Genomic DNA, 20,210 nt, shown 5'->3' on the forward strand with positions numbered 1-20,210 from the left:
GGGAGTGCTGCAACTGAAGCCTTTTTGAATTTTTCCAAATTTCAGGGGTGGGGGTTGGACTTTTATACCCCACACTGACCAGTCGTTGGGTGCAGCCTGCCCCCAGAAAGAGAGCATGACCTTGAGTGAGCTGGCTTTTTTCAGCTGAAAATGATTCCCAGAGAGGGCTCGAATGAGAGCTGTGAGCTGCCAGAACTCCCAGCAGCCGGGGGAATGTGGGCTGCAGTCCTGAAGGGGGATTAGGACGGCTCATCACAGTATCCACTGCAGCTCAGATCTGCTTTTCTGGGATTCTGCTTAAAACCAGTAAGGGCACAGCTGATTCAAGCTGGTGACTTTAAATGTTATAAGTAAAATGGAGTCATGATATGGTTAGTCTCTCTCTGACTTGTATAATTTTCCTCTCTTCGAGTATTTATAGTCTTGCTTTTCTCTTTTTTCCTGAAGACCAATATGAAGAATGAGACAAATCTAGCAAAATCTGACAGTGGTCAACTTAATACCACATCTAAAGCAGACGGAAGAACATTTCTTTCCTTCCCTAATAAAGATAACTTTTCCCCTTTATGGGATTGAGGCGCTAAAGATTTCTGATTCAGTGTGGGAACTGTCAGAACAAATAAAACAATTTTGCTTAAACACTTTCCTCCCATCTATCTTTGAAATGAATTACCAAATTAAGCCACCCAAATGCACACTCAATTCCTTGTTCTCCTCATATTTTGTTTCCTGTTCCAGATGGAAATTTTGTCTTCTCTCCCCTTCTTGTCAGACACCTCTATGAGAAATTCTCAAACAATGTCCTCAGATGATCTTCCACATCCAAATACGTTATCCTCGGCTGAAAGACTTGGGCTCCTTATTCAAACTAATTCTAACTCTCAGACAATTTAAAAGGCTGGCATTTGTTTTCCTGCTTAGGAGAAGCTTTCTCCCTTGGGGCCAGAAAATCTATTTTGATTTCATACCAGCAGCGAAAAAATTTGTCATACAATGGGCATAAAATAAGCAGGAAGTTCAAAGTAAAATTTCGCATGGTTTTGTGTGGCCTAGAAGGTCTTTCATCATACAGTCACAGTAAGCATTTTTATCTTTACAGAAAAACATAGGAATTCTCTGTTTTTCATTTGTCTTAATCTGTAGACCAGAATGTTCAGATTATGTTACATTGAATATAATGCTCAAAAAGGCATGCCTCATATGCATCCTGCTCAGAGCATAAGCAGTTCCTTGAACATCCAAGGTGTTAAACATAAATTTCCTCATTGGTTATTTGTGTCTTACTAGTCAAACCTTAGGCTTTGATTTTTCCAAGTCAATTCTCTGTGGTGTGACTTTTAACATCATTTGTGAGATTCATCCATATTTTTGCATATCGTAGATTATCTCATTGTTAGGAGGTCATCTTTAAACCTCCTTTTCCTTCACTCCTTACTTTTATTTCATCATCACATCCTGCCAATGTAATATCGACACAAATAATCCATAATCAATCTATAAATTGAAATTCTGGTGAGTTTATTAGGAGCCGGGTCTGAGGACTATAGCCCAGGGCCTTCCTTCCCCAAAGAAGGAAGGGCACGAAAGAAGAGGAGTGTACAGAATGGTTATATACCATCATGGAACACAGAGCATATGTCACATATGATGGGAATGCCCCTTTTACAGTAGTCACAAGGTTGCTTTGCTGGCACAGCAGATAAGTGGTCACAAACTGAGCACAGCAGGTTGGTAATGACTCCTTATTTCTAGGAAGAAATGTTTATCCTCAAGGAAATGCCGATATGGGGGAAGCTACATCCCTATCTTTAAAGGGCATCATTCTCATCTCTGAGACATTGTAAATATTTAAAGCAGATGTACGATGCATGCTCAACAGGCCATGTCAGGCCCTTTTGGAAAAACAAGGTCAGGCTGAGTTAGTTTTAAACCAAATGGCTTCCTCATATACTCCAATATGTCCTATTGCTTTTCATTTATTTATCAATAATCTTCAAATGTATCTAAAATCTTGCTCCCTCCTGTTGTCTCCTTAGACACCACCCAGGTTCCTGCCAGAAGTCCTTTTTGCTCCAAATCTTTTGATGAATGTTTTCACTTCCATTCCTGCTTCCTTCCTATCCCATCTACACATGCATGACCTTTTAAAAAAAAGCAGGTTACTGACATGTTAGTCACGTACTTGAAACATTTCATGGGTTCCCAAGGCACAAGTGGTCTACAAGACCCTGCATGACCTGGCTTCTGCTGAACATCATCCTTCGCTCTCTCCTGCCACCTTCTCCAGCCCCATCATGGGCTTCTAGCTCCTCAAAGGAGTCAAGCTCTTCCCCGTTCTCAACTTTGGTATATGTTATTTTTCCTCCTTGAAATAGTTTCCCACCCTCCCTTAATCTGGCAAATTCCTACTCAGCCATTTCTCAGAGAGGCTACCTTCCCTGATGCACTCATTTACATTAAATCTCCCTGTTATTTCCATGTTATTTTCGTGACAGTGAATGCCACACCCAACACCTTGCAGTGACTGTTTAATGCTTGTCTTCCCACTAGGCTATGGGCACTTTGGGGCCAAGTCTGTTTCATGTACTGGTGTACCTGCAGTGTCTAGCACAGTGCCTGCTACATAACGGCAGCCCCCAAATATTTCTGGAATGAACAACTGGTTACAGTGGAGTTTCCGGTAAACTTTGTTTACTAGAAAATGTATAAAGGGGTGTAAACCTCTACGATTTGAAGCTTTTCAGCTAAAAAGAGGTAACCTGGGTATCAGGATTTCTGAGCACCTTGAAGCTCAGCCAACCAAGGCAGGCAACCATTCACCTAACGAGCTGCTCTGGCTGAAGGTCACTCTTTCATTTAGAGAGAAACACAGCCCCTGAATTAGAAGCAGCTACGCCAGAGTTCCAGTTGGAAACTTTAACACTGATACATCCATACAAAACCCATAGGCAACAGTATTCATCCCAGCAACCTGTTTCTGCTCTCCTTCTCCACCACTGTAGCAAACAGACAATGTATAATTTATTAAGTAAATGTGCAGTGAATAAAATGACAGATAAGAAGTTAACCAAAGGCTGGATTGTCAATGGCTTTTTAGGCCACAAGAGGGAGCTGTTTAAATTCTTGTTAAACATAGAGAAACAATTGAAAGAGAAGAAATTTGGCAATCGTAAGGTTGGCCAGATGGACACCTATTTATATGGTATTGACTCCGGAATTCCATTTATTTTTAAGCTACAAAAATTCCAATTCTTTTTATCTGCAGTGTAATTTGCATTTTAAATAGTGTTTTTAAAGGAAGAAAATTGTTTTTGCCTTAAAATCTAATTTTAAGTCTAATTTAACTAGTGCGAACAAGTATTCAACTAAGCGACAGAGACTAAAATTCCTTTCAAAATTAATCTACTTTCTAAATACTCAATAAACAGCCTCAGGAATGAAATAAGCTTTGCTTTAAAAAGTTACTGTTCCTTTTAATGATTAGCCTATAAGATTTTAAATATTTAAATATCTGTGCAAGTCATTAGATTTTTAAAAGAAATGTGCAACTTACAGCTTGAGAACTTATTTCTTTAGAACACTGAGGTCTAATTATAGACATATTTACATACCGTGAATTCAGTTACACAGTAGCTACACCCGCCAGCCCTCCAGGTCAACCTGAGAGTTCAGTTGACTTGTGGAAAGGGACCTGGCCCAGGGGCAGAAGTATCTCTTTCTACTGAGAAGCTAGTGGGGGAGCCCACTGGTGCATTGTTTGGAGTCAAATGACCAAGAGTAATAACAACACTAATAACATTTATGGAGTGTCTATGTGGGGCAGCCCTGTGCTAAGCACTTTACATAGACTAGCTCACTAATTCCTCTCAACCCCATGAGGTGACTGCTATTATTGTTTTCATTTTAGAGATGAGAAAACTGAGGCTTAGAGAGAACAGTTAAGTGACTTGTGTAGGATCACAAAGCTATTGAGTAGGGGAGCCACGATTTGAATCCCTTTCCAGAGTAAGTTTCCCTAAATGGAATTCTACTCAATTGGCAAATCTGACTGTAGGTAAACCGTTGGGCCTCTGGGTAAAATGCTTCTCTCCCTACCATGGGCCAAACTTGTACATCGTTACCCTTATTTTGAATGCCAGGATTCTGCCAAGATTCTCTTCGTTCCCTAAAATGTTTTGTCCAAAGGTGGGAGAGGAAAGCTTTTATAGTTGTAAAACGGCAGCTATATCTGGAGTGATTGTCAGTAAATAGGAAATGTGGTAAAGATGCTGACTTTCTGCTGACTCACCCAGAAGTGCTGACTCACTTATCTGAATCACAAAGAACACGTATCTTTTAATGTTAAAAGAGGAGTCATCAAAGATGTTCTAAGCAGATGACTTTTTAAAAATTCCTACATTTTTCTGTAGTTGTCTAGAGCCTGAGTACATGTTTTGAGTAAATACTCAAATATGTCCTGTGAGCAGATATCTCGATATCATCCTCCTGGCTCAGGGTGGGCTGTGGCCCATAAGTTAGGGTGGGGATAGGAGGGTCAGCAGCCTCTTGCTAACGGTCGTCTATTTTCTTCCTGTATTTTCTCCTTACCCCTACCCTCAACCCTATTCCTAACTGGGCTTTTTAAGCACAATGTTGGTTTTTCTTATTAGAGTAATCATGAGAAAATGGCATTCCTGAATATAAGAATAAATGACTCATTTCTCATCCTTTAATTTTTTTAACGTCTCCTCAAGTCTCTACTCAAGCTTTTCTTATGAACCAGGCACAGAATTTGAATGAGTTTTTAAGAAGAACTGAAAATCAGAGTGCCTTAGGATTCCTTTGTTGTCTGTTCCTAACACGGGGTCAAGCTTGCTGGCCTTTTAATTTCAGCAGTTGAGCAAACTCCAGCACCAGAAACATATATTCAAATATGGCAGCAGATACAAGAAGATTCTCTGGAAACAGACAAGCTGAAGCTCAGATCTCAGGCATCCCTTCCCCATAGGGCTGCAAGTTCAAATGCAGGCTGTTCAATTAAATTTGAATTTTGTATAAACAATGAATAATTTTTTAGTATAAGTATCCCAAGTATTACATAAGAGATACCTGTATTGAAAATTATTCATTGTTTATCTGAAATTCATATTTAACTGGGTGTCCTGTATTTGTATTTGCTAAATCTGACAGCCCCACCACTTCTCTCCCAGCCTTACTGATCAGTGTGGAGCTTAGTGGTTAGGAGTACAGGCCCTGGAACCAGAGTTCTGGGATGACTTTCTAGCTGTGTGACCTTCAGCAAATCAGCTTAGCTTCTCTGTGCTTGGCTTTCTCATCTGTCAAGTGGGGGATAATAATTGAATCCCCTACCTCAGAGTTCTGTTGTCAAATTAAGCCAATTAATGCATTAAGGCACTTGATAGAGTAAATATTCAACAAATGTTAGATACTGTTATTATTCCTTTTGGAGATGTTCCTCATCTCTAGGATTGGAGATGATAGTAACTCCTCGCAGTATTTTGGTAGATATTATGAGAACTAAACAAGATAGTATATTGAAAGCACTTGATACAGAGTACACTTTCCTTTACCAAAAATAGTTAAACTTCTTTTTTGAAGGTTTCTATGTCATCAGAACTCTTTCTTTCACGTATTTTAAAGGATTGCAGAGGACTGAAGATACAGCATGTTGTCCTATAACTACTGAGGATAGGTCTTTGAAAGATCCCCAGAGAGAGAGAGAGAGAGAAACAGAGGGTTTAGCAGATAGCTTTCTTCTCAACACCCTGATTATGTATACATTTGGTTGAGCTTATAAATTTATTCAAAGATTCTGAGTCTGGGGAGAGTAAGTGATTTGGACGATGTCAAGCCACTCAGTGGTATATCAAAATGTAGGACCTACTCCCTCGGTGAGTGGGGCTTGAAAGCTTGTGAAAGACGGAGGTAAAGAGCCTCTTATTGTCTATGCCATAAGCTCTCATTTACCACAGGTGATGGTAGGAAAGGGATATGCAGCTCTCTCATGGGGTGTGAGCATGACAATCAGCTAAACAACTCCCCAGAGACACCTTTGGGAGTGAATGAATCTCCCCAAGAGGCTCATTCACCCCCAGGAAAAGACTCGAGTATTAGGGAGAATAGTGACTCATGTAGAGCCCCAGACATGTCAGAGCAACTGTTGAATATAAATTCAAGGTCTAATAATTTTTATTATGTATTAACAGCTGAGATATTGAAGGTCTGTGAACACTGAAATCTGTACCTCCTGAGAGCTGTGTGTCTGCAATATTGATGAGGCTTTCATCCTCTCATCAAGTTTTTAACTTGGAAATCACTAAAAGCAGGACAAAAAGAATTAGAACTTTTCGTTCCATTCTATTATTTACTTTAAACATTGCTCTGTGGGGCCACCAGAAAAGAATGCCACTGTTCTCCTGTTTCAAGCAAAGGCCAGAGAAGGGAAAAGAAAGCTCAGAGCCTAGTCTTTGGGCTTTGCTTTGTCTAGAGAGGAAATTAGATGGGGCTAAAGAGCAAGGCCAAATATGACAATCTATCTGCCCCTTAGACATGTAAGGGTGCCCCAAGGTTAGAACCAGAAGGTATTGGAACTAGAATAAGGCATAGATTTAAAACATCTAATGCCATCTGTCATTTACAGACAAGGAAACCAAAGCCCAGGACAGTCTGGAGACTTCCACAAGGCTACATGATCCTTTAGTAGGGGAACTGGAATTAGAACCTTGTTCTCTTGTCTCTTGCTGTTGTTGATTTTGTGAGGCGACTGTTGCCGACCTCCACAAATGCCAAGCTGATAATCACTGAGAACTTCAATCTGTCAGAGCAGAGGAGCTGGAGAAAGGATGCAGCCCCCTTGTGGGGATGAGTGTAACTTTAGGAAATAGGGAAATGGTTGGGATTGTACTCCAAATGCCCAGATGTTTGAAGTCAGTGTGGCTTTTATGTTCAGTTTATCCCTTCAATGAAATGCGTATGTGCGGGTGTTGGGCATGGTAGGAGGTTGGGAGAGGGAGGGTTTCAATGCACACCATACAAGGTGCAAAAGCAGTCTAAGTCTTGATTCCTGCCTGTACTGTGTTTATAAACCACATGAGGAGGCAGAACAATCACACGGGGAACCATGAGAGGGAGATGACTCACTGTTTCATAGGCATCCAACTCTTAAGTGGTGTTTTAGAAGCTAAGGTATAGCCCACTTTTCAGATCCTCAGGTGAACCTGCTTCCATGAGTCACTCCAGTGAGGAAAACTGTTTTGTCTCATTGAGATGGCACGTGTGGCTCATATGGAGACTAGGAATCTTAAATAAATAGGGCTCCTATTTGATAGAAGACAAAACACCCATAGTCTACAGAGAAATTTTTACAAGTTTAAAATTTTTGTCCAGAAATTGCTGTCATATGGTTATACCAGAAATATGCTGCTAAGTATTTTTCCAGAGGCATGATAGTCACGAGTGCCATTTTTTTCTTTTTCAGTCAGTTTCCAGATGACTGCTCTTTTCTCTCTTGTGTCTTCTAGGGGCAGACATTTGTTATATGACCCTTTAGTGTCACTTTAGTAATAGTTGAAGATGCTATGCTGGGTGCTCTCTGTTTTACAGAGATGAGAAAGACATACCTCTCCCTGAGGGAGCATACAATCCAGCGGGGGGTGGGGAGAGCAGTGGAGGGGATAAAACACATACATGGATACTTTATCTCAAGGCGGGATGTAAATAGCGCCAGAAGAGAGGCATCCAGACATGCTATGTGAACTGGAGCTTCAATTCACTTTGGGGCAGCCCTGAGGGAAGAAAGGGAATTAAGAAAGACTGCACGTAGAAGGTGGCATTTGAACTGGTCCCTGAAGAATGAGTAGGCACGATGTTGCAAAGCTCAGAAGTGTATCAGGGGTGAATGAATAGCTCAGTTTGGCTGGAAAGAAGGTTGCTAGAGGGAGTCAGTGGTAATAACATTGAAAAAATGCTCTTAGAGATCGCTGGTTGAAAAGGAGTTTGGGCTTAAGTTGACAGGCAATGGGGAAGCTTTGAAAACCGCTGAGCAGAGGAGTGATATGCAGTCAAATAACTACCATCATTTTCATATGTGGCACTTTTATTAGAAAAAAACAAACGGCAAACAAGCTAGCTGATATGGAGATGTTATTGACATGAAGAAGGCTAAGTTGTGTGGCAGAACTAAGGACACTATCTCCTACACTGTCTACGTGTTTGTCACTTTATATATCAATGTATCAATGGCATGAGGGCTGTAAAATACTATGTAGGGAATCATCAAAAGAAGATATATGCACCAACGTGGATGAATCTCAAAGGAATTGTGCTACATGAAAGAAGCCAGGTTCAAAAATTACCTACTGTATGAATCCATTTATATGACATCCCGAAGAAGACAAAACTATAGAAGCGTAGAACAGATCAGTGGGCACCAGGGGTTGAGGGGGGAGAGGGTCTGACTATAAAGCGTCAATGTGAAGCAATTCTTTGGGGTGTTGGAGGTCTTTTGTATCCTGTGTGTGGTGGTAGTTACAAGAATCTGTGAATATATTATAGCTCAGAGAACTGAATATCAAAAATTTTACCATATGTAAATTTAAAACATAACCAAGAAAAAGGAAGTTCCATTACATTTATATAGTTTTCCAGAAATAATTTTTGTCTAATTTTTCAACAGCTGGTAATTTCTTTGTGGTATACATGGCAAGTTCACATATGTATTTAATTAATGTATATTTATTTAACTTTATAGATTTATTGTTATATTTAATATATAATTTATTTAATATATTAATTAATATGCACTTAATCCAGATGATTAATTATCTAACCACGGCTATAAGAGAAAACTTGCTATATTTTCTCAAATATTCAGGAACTTTATTAGCGATCCCTCTGGCCCTGTTATATTGAATTGATGACACTTGTGAATAGTATATTAATTGTTTTTACCGTAACTGGTCTTGAACTCTTTTACATTTTAAGAAATTTTTTGCATACTCTTCTTATTTTAGAAATAAGAAGTTAATCTTATGTAATAAGATTAATTAAGAAGGTAATCTTCTTTTTTTTGAGGAAGATTAGCCCTGAGCTAACTGCTGCCCATCCTCCTCTTTTTGCTGAGGAAGACTGGCCCTGAGCTAACATCCATGCCCATCTTCCTCTACTTTATATGTGGGACGCCTACCACAGCATGGCGTGCCAAGCGGTGCTATGTCTGCACCTGGGATCCAAACTGGTGAACCCCGGGCCGCACAGAAGCAGAACGTGGGAACTTAACCGCTGCTCCACCATGCCGGCCCCAAAAGGTAATCTTATGTTAGAAATTTGCTTAATAAACTTTCTGATTATAATCATATTAAATGTAAACCTCAGATCAGATTGGATCTCACAGATTTTGATTTAGTGGTATTCAAATAAATGAAGTTTGTTTTTGAAGTCTGGTTGGTATAAATACTTTTCCATCAGTAGAGAATCTCAATGATAGCTGAATCTGTTTTCAAAGAGTAACTACTATAGCATATAACCCAAATCAAAGTTTCAAACCACGCTGTCAATATGCCGAGGATGACAAGTAAAGGGCTTTATAGTTTATCATAGACCAGGATAAGAGGGACTGACCTCCTATAGATTAGAAGTTCCAAAACGATTTCATTCTATGTTTCCTTTGAAGCTTCTTCCTAGTTACCCTAACTCACTGTGTGTTTTGGACTAAAATAGTGGTTGATGATTCTTTTAAAATAACACATTGCCTTTTAACTCAAACCTGTTTTTAACTTGGCAGAATAACAGGTGCCATAGTCTGCGGGCTGTGCTCGTCAACGCCACCGTGATCACAGTTTGCATGTTAGTAGGGGTGGCGGCCCCTGCCAAGGAGGGCCCCAGCGCAATCCAGCTTCTCTTTGAGAGGCAAACCACATAAAGTCCGGTGGCCTGGGACGGTATGAACATTTGGACGTCCACTGGTGTTTTTAGCTTTATTCTCACGAATGACAGTCACTGCTCATAAAGGGCAATTACATGTTGTTAGAGCTATTTTAAAATTAGTGAAATTAGGTTGTTGAGATTTTAAGGTCCTTAAAATGTTCCAGGGCACTGCCTTCATTAAACATAATTTGAAGAGCTTCACTTGCAAGCTTTATTTTTACTGCAGAGTTTCTATTTCTGCCCATTGTCATTTGGCAAAACCCTGCCTGAGCCTTCATTGGATTCTGACTGTTCCTGTTCTCCTTCCTTCATTTACACAGCTGCTGAACTGACTGATAAGGCAAGTGTATTTACAGCTTTCTACAGTGTTCTTATTGTTCTTAGGATAAAATCCTCAACAGGACCCAAGGCTGGAATGATCTGGCCCTGCCTGTTCTTACCATTTTATTTCTCCCCGAGTTCTTCCTTCCGTAGAGCCTTGGCACACGTTCCCACCACCTGGAATGCTCTTTTTAGATCACTCTTCCCTATTCATTCTTCAGACCCCTCTTGGAGCCTCCTTTCCCAGAGAAGACCTCTCTGAACCCCCAGGCTGAGTCAGTTCTCCTTGGTATTAATACCTCTTATTTCTCCTTAATAGTACCTGTCAAAATGGTAATTGAGCAATTACTTATGAAGTTATTTGTTGGTTGTCTTCCCTGATAGAATTAGACCCACGCTTCTAGGGAACATGTCTGTCTTATACACTGGTGTTTCTCCAGAGCCCAGCCAAGAGCCTTTTTCATAGCGTTTGTGCAAGGAATATTTGTTGAATAAATAAATGAAAAACAAAGGCAACCATAACTTTAAGTTTAATTAAAATTTACTTTTAGTCACTGCTATTGAATGAGTCCAGTGGTGCAAGAAGAAGAGGCACAAGTTGATCCCAGCCCATATATCTGGGGGTCTCAAACATTACTGTGCACACACATCCCCTGGAAGCTTTCTAAACATGCATCTTCTCGGGCTCCATTCTCAGAAACCCGGATTTCATACATTTGGGGCAGCGGCAGGGAGTCTGCACCTGTAATGAGCATCCTGGGTGATTTTGACGCAGGTGTTTGAGGGTTACTCTTTAAGAGGCATGGCTGTGAGATGATGGTTGTCACATAAAATCATCCCAAGATAAAACTAACAACTGCGTTCATGGAAACGGTTTGGAGATGGTGATCAAATTCAATATAGCTACCTTGGAAACAGGTTTGCCACCTTAAAGAAAATTTAAAAATAAACCTCTTATAATTGAGTACTAATTAAGATGTGGAAATAATTGAAAAAGTTATTCATTGTAAAATTGGGTTAGAATGCTGGATGGAAATAGTAAATGAGCCAAGGGGCCTGATGCTGTTCAAATTAGTAAACCAATGAATATTGATATATATAATAGAAGAAATAAATCAGTTATGATGGCAAAAGACTAATTTTTCCAAATTAATCCTTTCCAGAAAACCCAAGCCCTTCCCTCATCTCCCCTCCCTCCCCTGGGCAGTGGAGATATACATAGTTCTCCTTGGCAACTCTCAGTTCAGAGTCTCTACTGTTATTTCTGGCATACATATTAGTGTGTGTTTTAGGCAGGGAGGAATGGTTTTATACACCTTCCAGTATGATCACCCAGTTTCACTTCATTTAAACCAGGTGACGATCATTAAGAATCAGTGTAAACAGAAAAAAAATCCAGAGGCAAAAGATTATGGTTTTCACCCTTTATTTAAGTTTGTTCCACTTGGGGCAAAACCCAAGGCTGATTGGCCTTTCCAGGCTTTTGCTTTAACAGGATAAAGGGAAGGGGCAGAATATGAATAGCATGACTAAGGGGATGTGCTGCTTCTGACTGGTCTGTTTCTTTGTTACATGTTCTATTAGAGGTGCTATAAATGCATTTTCTCCCATGTCTTTTCAAGGACTTTTCACATTGTAACTATCTGGGCAAATTACCACTCAAATTAAGCATCTTTGAAAAGATCATTCACTGTTTCCAAGCTAAATTCCATGGTGCAATTATTGCTTGAGAGATTTCATGAGACCTCCCAGGTTCGTCAGTGCTCAGTACTCACAATCCTCAGCATCCAATTTTTATCACATAGCCTGCTGGTTGCAGGTTGAGTTAAAATCTGTAAGAAGGACAAAAATGACATAAAAGATCACATTTGAATTGTCGTCATGAATATCTTTGCTCTGTAATGCATTTGTACTTAAGGTTTTGGATTTCAAGATAACACCTTTGTTTAGAAAACCACTGCTTCTTCTTAGGCTTCTATATCAATATCCCTCTAAAACAGAAACTGTTTTTGTGTGTGTGAGAATAGGCTTTATATTTCCTTGAGTCTTTTCAATACCATGATCTCTTTCATTTAGTTGGACATCTGCTTTTGAAATGAAGGTGTCATTGGACAGGATCAATCATTATCCTCAGTTAAAGTGTCTGGGTATCAATTTATCCATAGGGATCCTTCAATTAGCAGCTGTTTTCAATATTACTAATAGTGTTAAAAGTCGTTGGAGGGAGAATCTGGCAGGAGCTTCTATTCAACAAAGAAAGATAGAATTCTGGGAAGATAAATTTCCCATGTACTCTGCCACCCAAACTAACCTGTTTAATCTCCAAGGGCGTGGTCACCCTACCGAAATCCTGAGTCCTTCCCGTTTGATGGAGAGATCAGAAGCTCAGGCAGTAGTACTGGTGGTGGAATAAGCATAATTCTCATATGCTACAGGAACTACAACTGGCATACGTGTGAGACTATTTTACCAGCCAAACAGGCTTCCTGGGGGTGGAGCTTATTTCATAAACTGGAGATTCTGAGAGTAAAAGACCTCGAGCTTGTTTGAATCAATTTGCCAGTAGGGAGCTATCCAGGGTGCTGGACTCTTCCATCGGCACTTGCTGACCAAGTAGATCTAACCCTCTGTAGCTGTTTGGCTGTTCTGCTTGCCGTGACACTTGCCATTTTGTCAGAAAGGAACCAACGCCTACTGCCTGAACCTACTCCTGTTCTGCTTGCCCTGGTATGACCTATGCCTGACCTGGCCTCGCCTAAACTCTGCCTGGTGTGACCTGTGCCTATTGAAGCTGTGACACTGTCTGCTGTGACAACTGCCTTAGTTATACCCCAGATCAGTGGTTCCTAAGCCTGGCTGTGCATCAGAATCATGTATCATGAGTCAGAATCTCTGGGAGTGGAGTCTAGGAATTTGAGAATCACCATCCTAGATTAATTTCTTAGTTCTTTTACCATGTTTTCTTTCAGACTTGGATCTAATTCCTCATTTTTCTCTTTCAGTGAATGGAAAGTAAATTGTAGTATTTAAATTTTTCAGAACAGTGGCTGGAGAAAGGTGTTTAAAAAACCCCCCATATGCTATGGAAAAAAATATGGAGGTTCCTCAAAAGATTAAAAGTAAAACTACCATATAATCCATGAATCCCACTTCTGAGTATTTATCCAAAAGAACTGAAAGCAGGATCTTGAAAAGATATCTTCACTCCTATGTTCATTGCAGTGCTATTCATAATAGCCAAGATATGGAAATAACCTAAATGTCCATCAAATGATGGATGGATAAAGAAAATGTGGTATATATACATACAATTGAATATTATGCCGCCTTAAAAAAAGGGAAATTCTGACATATGCTACAGCATGGAAAAAACCTTGAGGGGCCTCATGCTAAGTGAAATAAGTCAGTCACGACAAGACAAATACTGCATGATTCCACTTATATGAGGTATCCAGTGTAGTTGAATTCAAAGAAACAGAAAGCAGAATGGTGGTTGCTAGGGCATAGAGAGAGGGGTGAATGCAGAGTTGTTTAGTGGGCGTAGAGTTTTGGTTTTGCAAGATGAAAAAGTTCTAGAGATCTGTTGCACAACAATGGGAATATAGTTAACACTAGTAAGGTTAAATATGGTTAAGATGGTAAATTTTATTTTATGTGTTTCTTTTTGCCACATTTAAAAAATAAAAATATCAAAGAGAAACCCCATACTCTGAGAAATATTATATTTTGGGACAATTCAGTGCAAGATAGAAGTGAATAAATTGATTGATAAGTGTATCCGCGTATTTGCTAAGTTCCAGTTACCTTAGATTTCATAGGATTGCCACACTTTATTTCCCCCTTTTGCCAGCAGAATTTTAACACTTCTGCTAGTAGTATCTGTGTTTGAGTGTGGCCGCTTTATAGGAAAGAACATTGTAGAAATGGTTTTTATCCATATCTTGTATCAGACCTTATGAAATAGTAGGGGACTCATTTCTCTGGGTCACACTTTGAGGTAAATTGGTTTGTTTTGTTGATATTATTTGGTTTCATTGAAACATATTTAATTCCCAGCCTAAGTGCTGGAAACCTACATAGTTGAAAGAAATTTAGCAGTAGAAAGTAGAGTTCACTGGGTCACTATTAACCACTAGCGTTTAACATGTAAATGGATATAATGGGAAAAACTGTTTTATCAATAACTGCTCAAGAAACTGATCTAATTTTCCCTTTGGAGTGTCTGGGCAAGTCCACACATTCTTGACTAGATTTGACCCCTTCCCCACTAAGCTTAACTTACAACTCATATGAAACTTTGGTTTGGTTTTGCAACTCCTCAGAGCTATTGGATAAATAGCTCCTGGGGATATAGCCTGAGTGATCCTATCTCTAAGAAGAAGAGAAAATCAAGTTCTCTGAACATCTATCCAAAGAACTTGTGACAAGTCAAGCTTCTGTTCAAGTAACAACCAGAGAATGATGGTTTTGGAGGAACTGGCTTGGAGGCATATACACATTCCAAACTCAGGTGGAGCACGACTGGTGGCCACAGGCTATCACATCAAGAGAATGCACATTCAATCTCCTATCAACATAAGTCAAAGATGATGCCAAGATTCTAGGCTGAAGTTTGCAAGAATAGTCATACCAGCAGTTTTAGTGAGGAATGTGCAGTAGAATACATATTTATAGCATAGACCCCACTAAAACTGCTTGAGGAGAGCGAATCCAGTTCTTTTTTTGGTTAAATACTATGGGCACTATTTAAAATCTTTGGCAATATTTGATATGCTGTCTCTATCTTAATGCTCTCTTGAAACCACTCTTGTCTGTCTTGTTTTTCATTCCTTCTCTTCTCACCATCCTTCAAAGATTCTTCTTTCTCTCACTTCCATTTAACTGTGGATGTTTTCCCAGATTTGGATTTCAGTCCATTTCTTATTACTCTATACTAGGGGTTGGCAGCCATCAACTCCTGCTTAGATTTTTGCAACAAACTACTAACTGCTCTCATGTTTTTACTCCTGCCCCTACAATTTATTCTCTACATAGCAGAGTGATCTTGTTAAAACATAAATCAGATCATGGCCCTCCCTCTCCTACTTAAAACTTTTCAATGGCTTCCCATCATAACTCCTTACCATGGCCTACAAGGCCTTATGCTGTTAGCTGGCCCTTGCCTACCTCTCCGACATCTCCTCCCTCTCTCCCTCTCTGGGTCACCACATTCCTGCCACTTGGGTCACATGAAGCCATCTCCAGTCTTAGGGTTTTTGCACATGCAATTTCCTCTTTGCCATATCTTCAAGTGTCTGAGCATTGTTATTTTGGTCTTATTATTTAGGTCTTAGCTCAATGGCAGCCTCTCAGAAAGACCTTTCCTGGCCAACGTAAGTAACTCCAATCCCATCATCTCTTTGTTTTCTTCAAGGTATGTGCCACTAATTGAAATTATTGTGTCCATTTATTTGTTTACCAGTTCCATGCCTAATAATCTCCATTACTGAATTGTAAGCTCCAGAGGGTAAGTTCTTTGTCTGTTGTACCCAGTGCCTGGAATAGTGCCTGGCTCCTGGTAGGCTCTCATTAAAACTCTTTATTCAATGAATGAATAAATGAATGAATGGGTGATCTGCCCATTCTATGTGTGATCTTTGCACCAGGGCCAGGCTTTTTATGCAAATGGATAGAATGCAGTTTGTGCCTTCTATGTGCCTCCATGGGTGGAGCAGTTTGGTAGAGTGGAGAAGGCAGGAGCTCTGGAGCAAGACAGATCTGAGTTCTGAGACTTGGCTTTGTGACATGAGTGACCCTGGACAAGTGTCTCAGCCTTTCGAACCTCAGATTTCCAATCTATAAAATGGTAATAATTATACCTATTACTAGAGTTTTCCAGTAGCACTTATAGAATTCAAGTCCAACTGATATCAGTAGAAGTTGTATCCGTAACTTACGAATAGCATATCATAACAGCAAAGAACATATACATGTATACATAGATATAAAGTACATACATGTACACACACGTTATTGATGGCTCAGGAGAATGATTAATTCCTTAATTACTTAAGGGATAATTTTCTGTCATGAAACAGAGTCCTTCACAGCCTTATTTAGTTGATGTTAATTGATATTAATATGACAAATTTATAGAACTCACATTAAAAAAAATTACCTCTTACTAGAGTTTGAACCCTGGGGGATGAGAACCATCAAGCTGGCCATTCAAAAATTCCCTGAAGTTTGTGATTAACAAATAGGTCAAGGAGAAAGGTGTTGAGAGACACCTTCACAGTACTCTTAAATCTCTCAAATGTCAATTTAAAAATGGAATCCTCCAAATGAAGGCCCCTTTCACTTAGAAGCCTGTTGTACATTTACAATAGCTTTCTCTCCCTTTTCTCCCAGAAGAGCTGATGAAATGTATTTCTCTAGCAGCAGCCTTCAGGAAAGCCTGTTGGTGACTTTTTCTTTTTAGTGAGGAAGATTAACCCTGAGCTAACATCTGTTGTCAATCTTCCTCTTTTTGCTTGAGGAAGATTGTCACTGAGCTAACCTGTGCAAATTTTCCTCTCTTTTGTATGAGGGGTGCTGCCACAGCATGGCTTGACAAGTGGTGTGTAGGTTCATGCCCTGGATCTGAATTCATGAACCCTCAGCCGCCAAAATGGAGCATGCAAACTGAACCACTATGCCACCAGGCTGGCCCCCTGTTAGTGACTTTTAAGATCAGTTTATTCTCTTGAAGATTTTAAAGTTTTTTTTTTTTTTGGCATTTGATAGGTAGGCTGAATCACAAAATTAAAATTTAAAGTTGAAAAGGATCTTGATATCATTTAGTTGAAACTCCCTTGTGCATTTTTCTCATAAATATGAAAAGTGTGCCATCAATTTTTAATACCATTTTCAAGTCTTTGAAAGAAAGAATTACGTTTTTCATAATTATATGCCTTGACCACCAGCATTCTAGGCTGTGAGCTCTCTGAGGGCAGGTCTGTCTGATTTATTTTATGTGCCCAGTTTCTGGCATGGCACCCAAATAAATGCTTAAAGAATGAATCATTCCTAATATAGTAGCTTTGGTAATTAGATAAGCTAGTCAACATTTAATTGTTTACAACAAAATAAAGGGATAAAGGCATGGATAACCTAAAATAATAGGTAATTCAAAAGCGATTTTTATCAGGTTTAGGGAATGAGTGAGAGGCCCCCAGAATAAGTATAAACTTTTTCACAACATTTTACATTTCCCACACTGTGTTACTAGCAATATTTCTGTTGGTGACTCATGCTGAATTGTGCAGTAGGAATATAAAGCCCTGGATTTCCTCAGATAATCCACAGAGCAGAAAATCGATTTTATGACAAACAAGGTCTGAATGAAAAGAGAAATCAGAGTGTAAATAATTATTACCATATAATTCATTTCATCGTCTGCAGAACTCGCTTTGGAAGGTATAGGTATATCTCCATGTTCTATACCTGCAGACCTCCATTGTATATCTCCACATTATGCATAACATGGTTACATACCACCATTTTATTTGTGAGGAAACTAATGGTACAGAGAGGCTTAATAACTTGCACAAAGCCACACAACTAGTAAATTGGCAAAGCCATGACTCGAAACTAAATCCGACCCTCTCTACTGTACTTCACTGGTTCCGCCAAGTCAGAGCTGAAAGGGATCTGAAGATGACTTAATCACATGACTTCACGTTACTGATGAGGACCCTGGGGCCAGACAGACTGTGGCACAACTCTTGGTCACACAAAGCTGGTTACTGGCAGAGTTGGAGCCAGAGTTGGCAGTCTCCTGACAATGGAACATTAATACCTCAAGACATTGAATGGGACCAGAACTAAGGAAATGGGAGTGCAGGTCCTGGAAATGATATGGAAAAATATTCCACACTTTACGGGGCCAGCCTGGTGGCTCAGTGGTTAAGTTTACATGTTCCACTTCCATGGCCTGGGATTTGCTGGCTTGGATCCCAGGTGCAGACCTATGCACCGCTTGTCAAGCCATGCTGTGGCAGGCATCCCACGTATAAAGCAGAGAAACATGGGCACGGATGTTAGCTCAGGGCCACTCTTCCTCAGCAAAAAAAGGAGGATTGGCAGCAGATGTTAGCTCGGGGCTAATCTTCCTAAAAAAAATACTCCACACTTTATTCACTGAAGTACTAGCTGCAAAGGAGTCACAGATTTGCATTTTAAAAATATTTCTCTAGATCTGGCCTTGTGGCTTTGTGGCTAAGTTGACGTGCTCCACTTGGGTGGCCTGGGGTTTGCAGTTTCGGATCCTGGGCTTGGACCCAGCACTGCTCGTCAAGCCACGCTGTGTCGGCATGCCACATAAAACGGAGGAAGACTGGCACTGATGTTAGCTCAGTGACGATCTTTCTCAAGCAAAAAGACGAAGAATGTCAACAGATGTTAGCTCAGGACCAAGCTTCCTCATAAAAGAAAAGAAAATATTTCTCTAGCACGGTATAAAGCATGGACTTGAGAGGATCAAATAGATGAGAAATGATAACGGTGTGTCCTAAGCTGGTGACATGGGGAGCAAAGATAAAAGGGATGGACTAATGAGATATCTTTAAAATATTCTTTAACAAGTGGAGAAGAGGATGTGTGGCTGAAGGCCAACCTGGCATTAAAAATTGGATCTTCCTAGCTGTGCGTAGTGGCATTGTCAGCAGCACGTCTTACACTTTACTGTGTGGCTTGTCTAATGTTCTGGCTTCTCAGATGGACTGGACGTTCCATCCATCTTGCTCACAATTATAACTTTAGCCTTCTGCAGAATGCTTGACACACAGTAAGCACTTAAATACTATTCAATGAATTAAATGAATATTTCAATCTTCCAAAATGGAAGGAGAATGAGGCAGTCTGTGGATATTTAATCCTTTAGTGTTAAAGCTTTATCCTTCAACTTTTTTTGAATGGGATGATAGCTAAAAATATATATTATTCAAACTCAGGGTCTTATAAACACTATACTGACTAGAAACTTTTGTTCCTACATGATTCTTACACATCCAGTTGTTTGGGTCCTTTCATTTTCTTGGGTTGTTAGATCCTTGGGAGCAGCAACATGCTACATTTGTCAGATAAACAAGATAATGCTATTCTACCAAGACTGTTGCCAACCTCCTAGTTAAGAATAGGTCACGTAATTCCAGCAGCCTCAGAAAGACAAGATGTAAAGAAATGTTTCTGCAGCATGCAAACCGAAGCCTCATTTTTAGAATAATTCTAAGGAGCAGAGAGTTCAACATTTTAGGTTTGATAGAAAGTATTCAGCAATTCTGGGTAATTCAAGAAAGGTCCACAGATGAAAATGGTTCTTGTTCTCAGGTACCATATTAATATGTCTTATCTGAAATATATATTTTGCTATTATAAAATCTGTGGTCTGAAAACAGATCGACGGATGCTGGAAAGAATAATTTACAAGATGAAGATAGGGATAAAGGGCAAGAAATATTGATCAAAGAGAAAGTGTTACAAACAAAAGGATTTTCCTGAATAAAAAAAAAAGATGGCATTTAAACTCAACGACTAACCAATGGCTTGGTCTAGTAGCAAACCTTTATTTTCCACTGTATTAGATGCTAAAATCAATCTTGGGAAAGCATCGTTGTTTGCACAGTCATTTATTATAATTTAATTGTTCCTTATTACATGCTCAAAAGTACTTTAGAAATTGCAGCTATTACAGAAAATTCATTATATCTCTTTGAGTCAAGCAAGGAATAGATTTAATATATTTTTTTGAAACATTAAAGAGCAAGAGCAGTAAGAGTAATATAAACGTTGTGTTTTGTTTTGTTTTTTTGGTGAGGAAGAATGGCCCTGAGCTAACATCTGTGCCCATCTTCCTCTATGTTGTGTGTGGGATGCCCCATGGCCTGATGAGTGGTGTAGATCTGCACCCGGGATCCGCTCCCAAATCCCGACCCCAGAAGCTGAGC

Source organism: Equus quagga, chromosome 3, assembly GCF_021613505.1.
Source record: "Equus quagga isolate Etosha38 chromosome 3, UCLA_HA_Equagga_1.0, whole genome shotgun sequence".
Taxonomy (NCBI): Eukaryota; Metazoa; Chordata; class Mammalia; order Perissodactyla; family Equidae; genus Equus; species Equus quagga.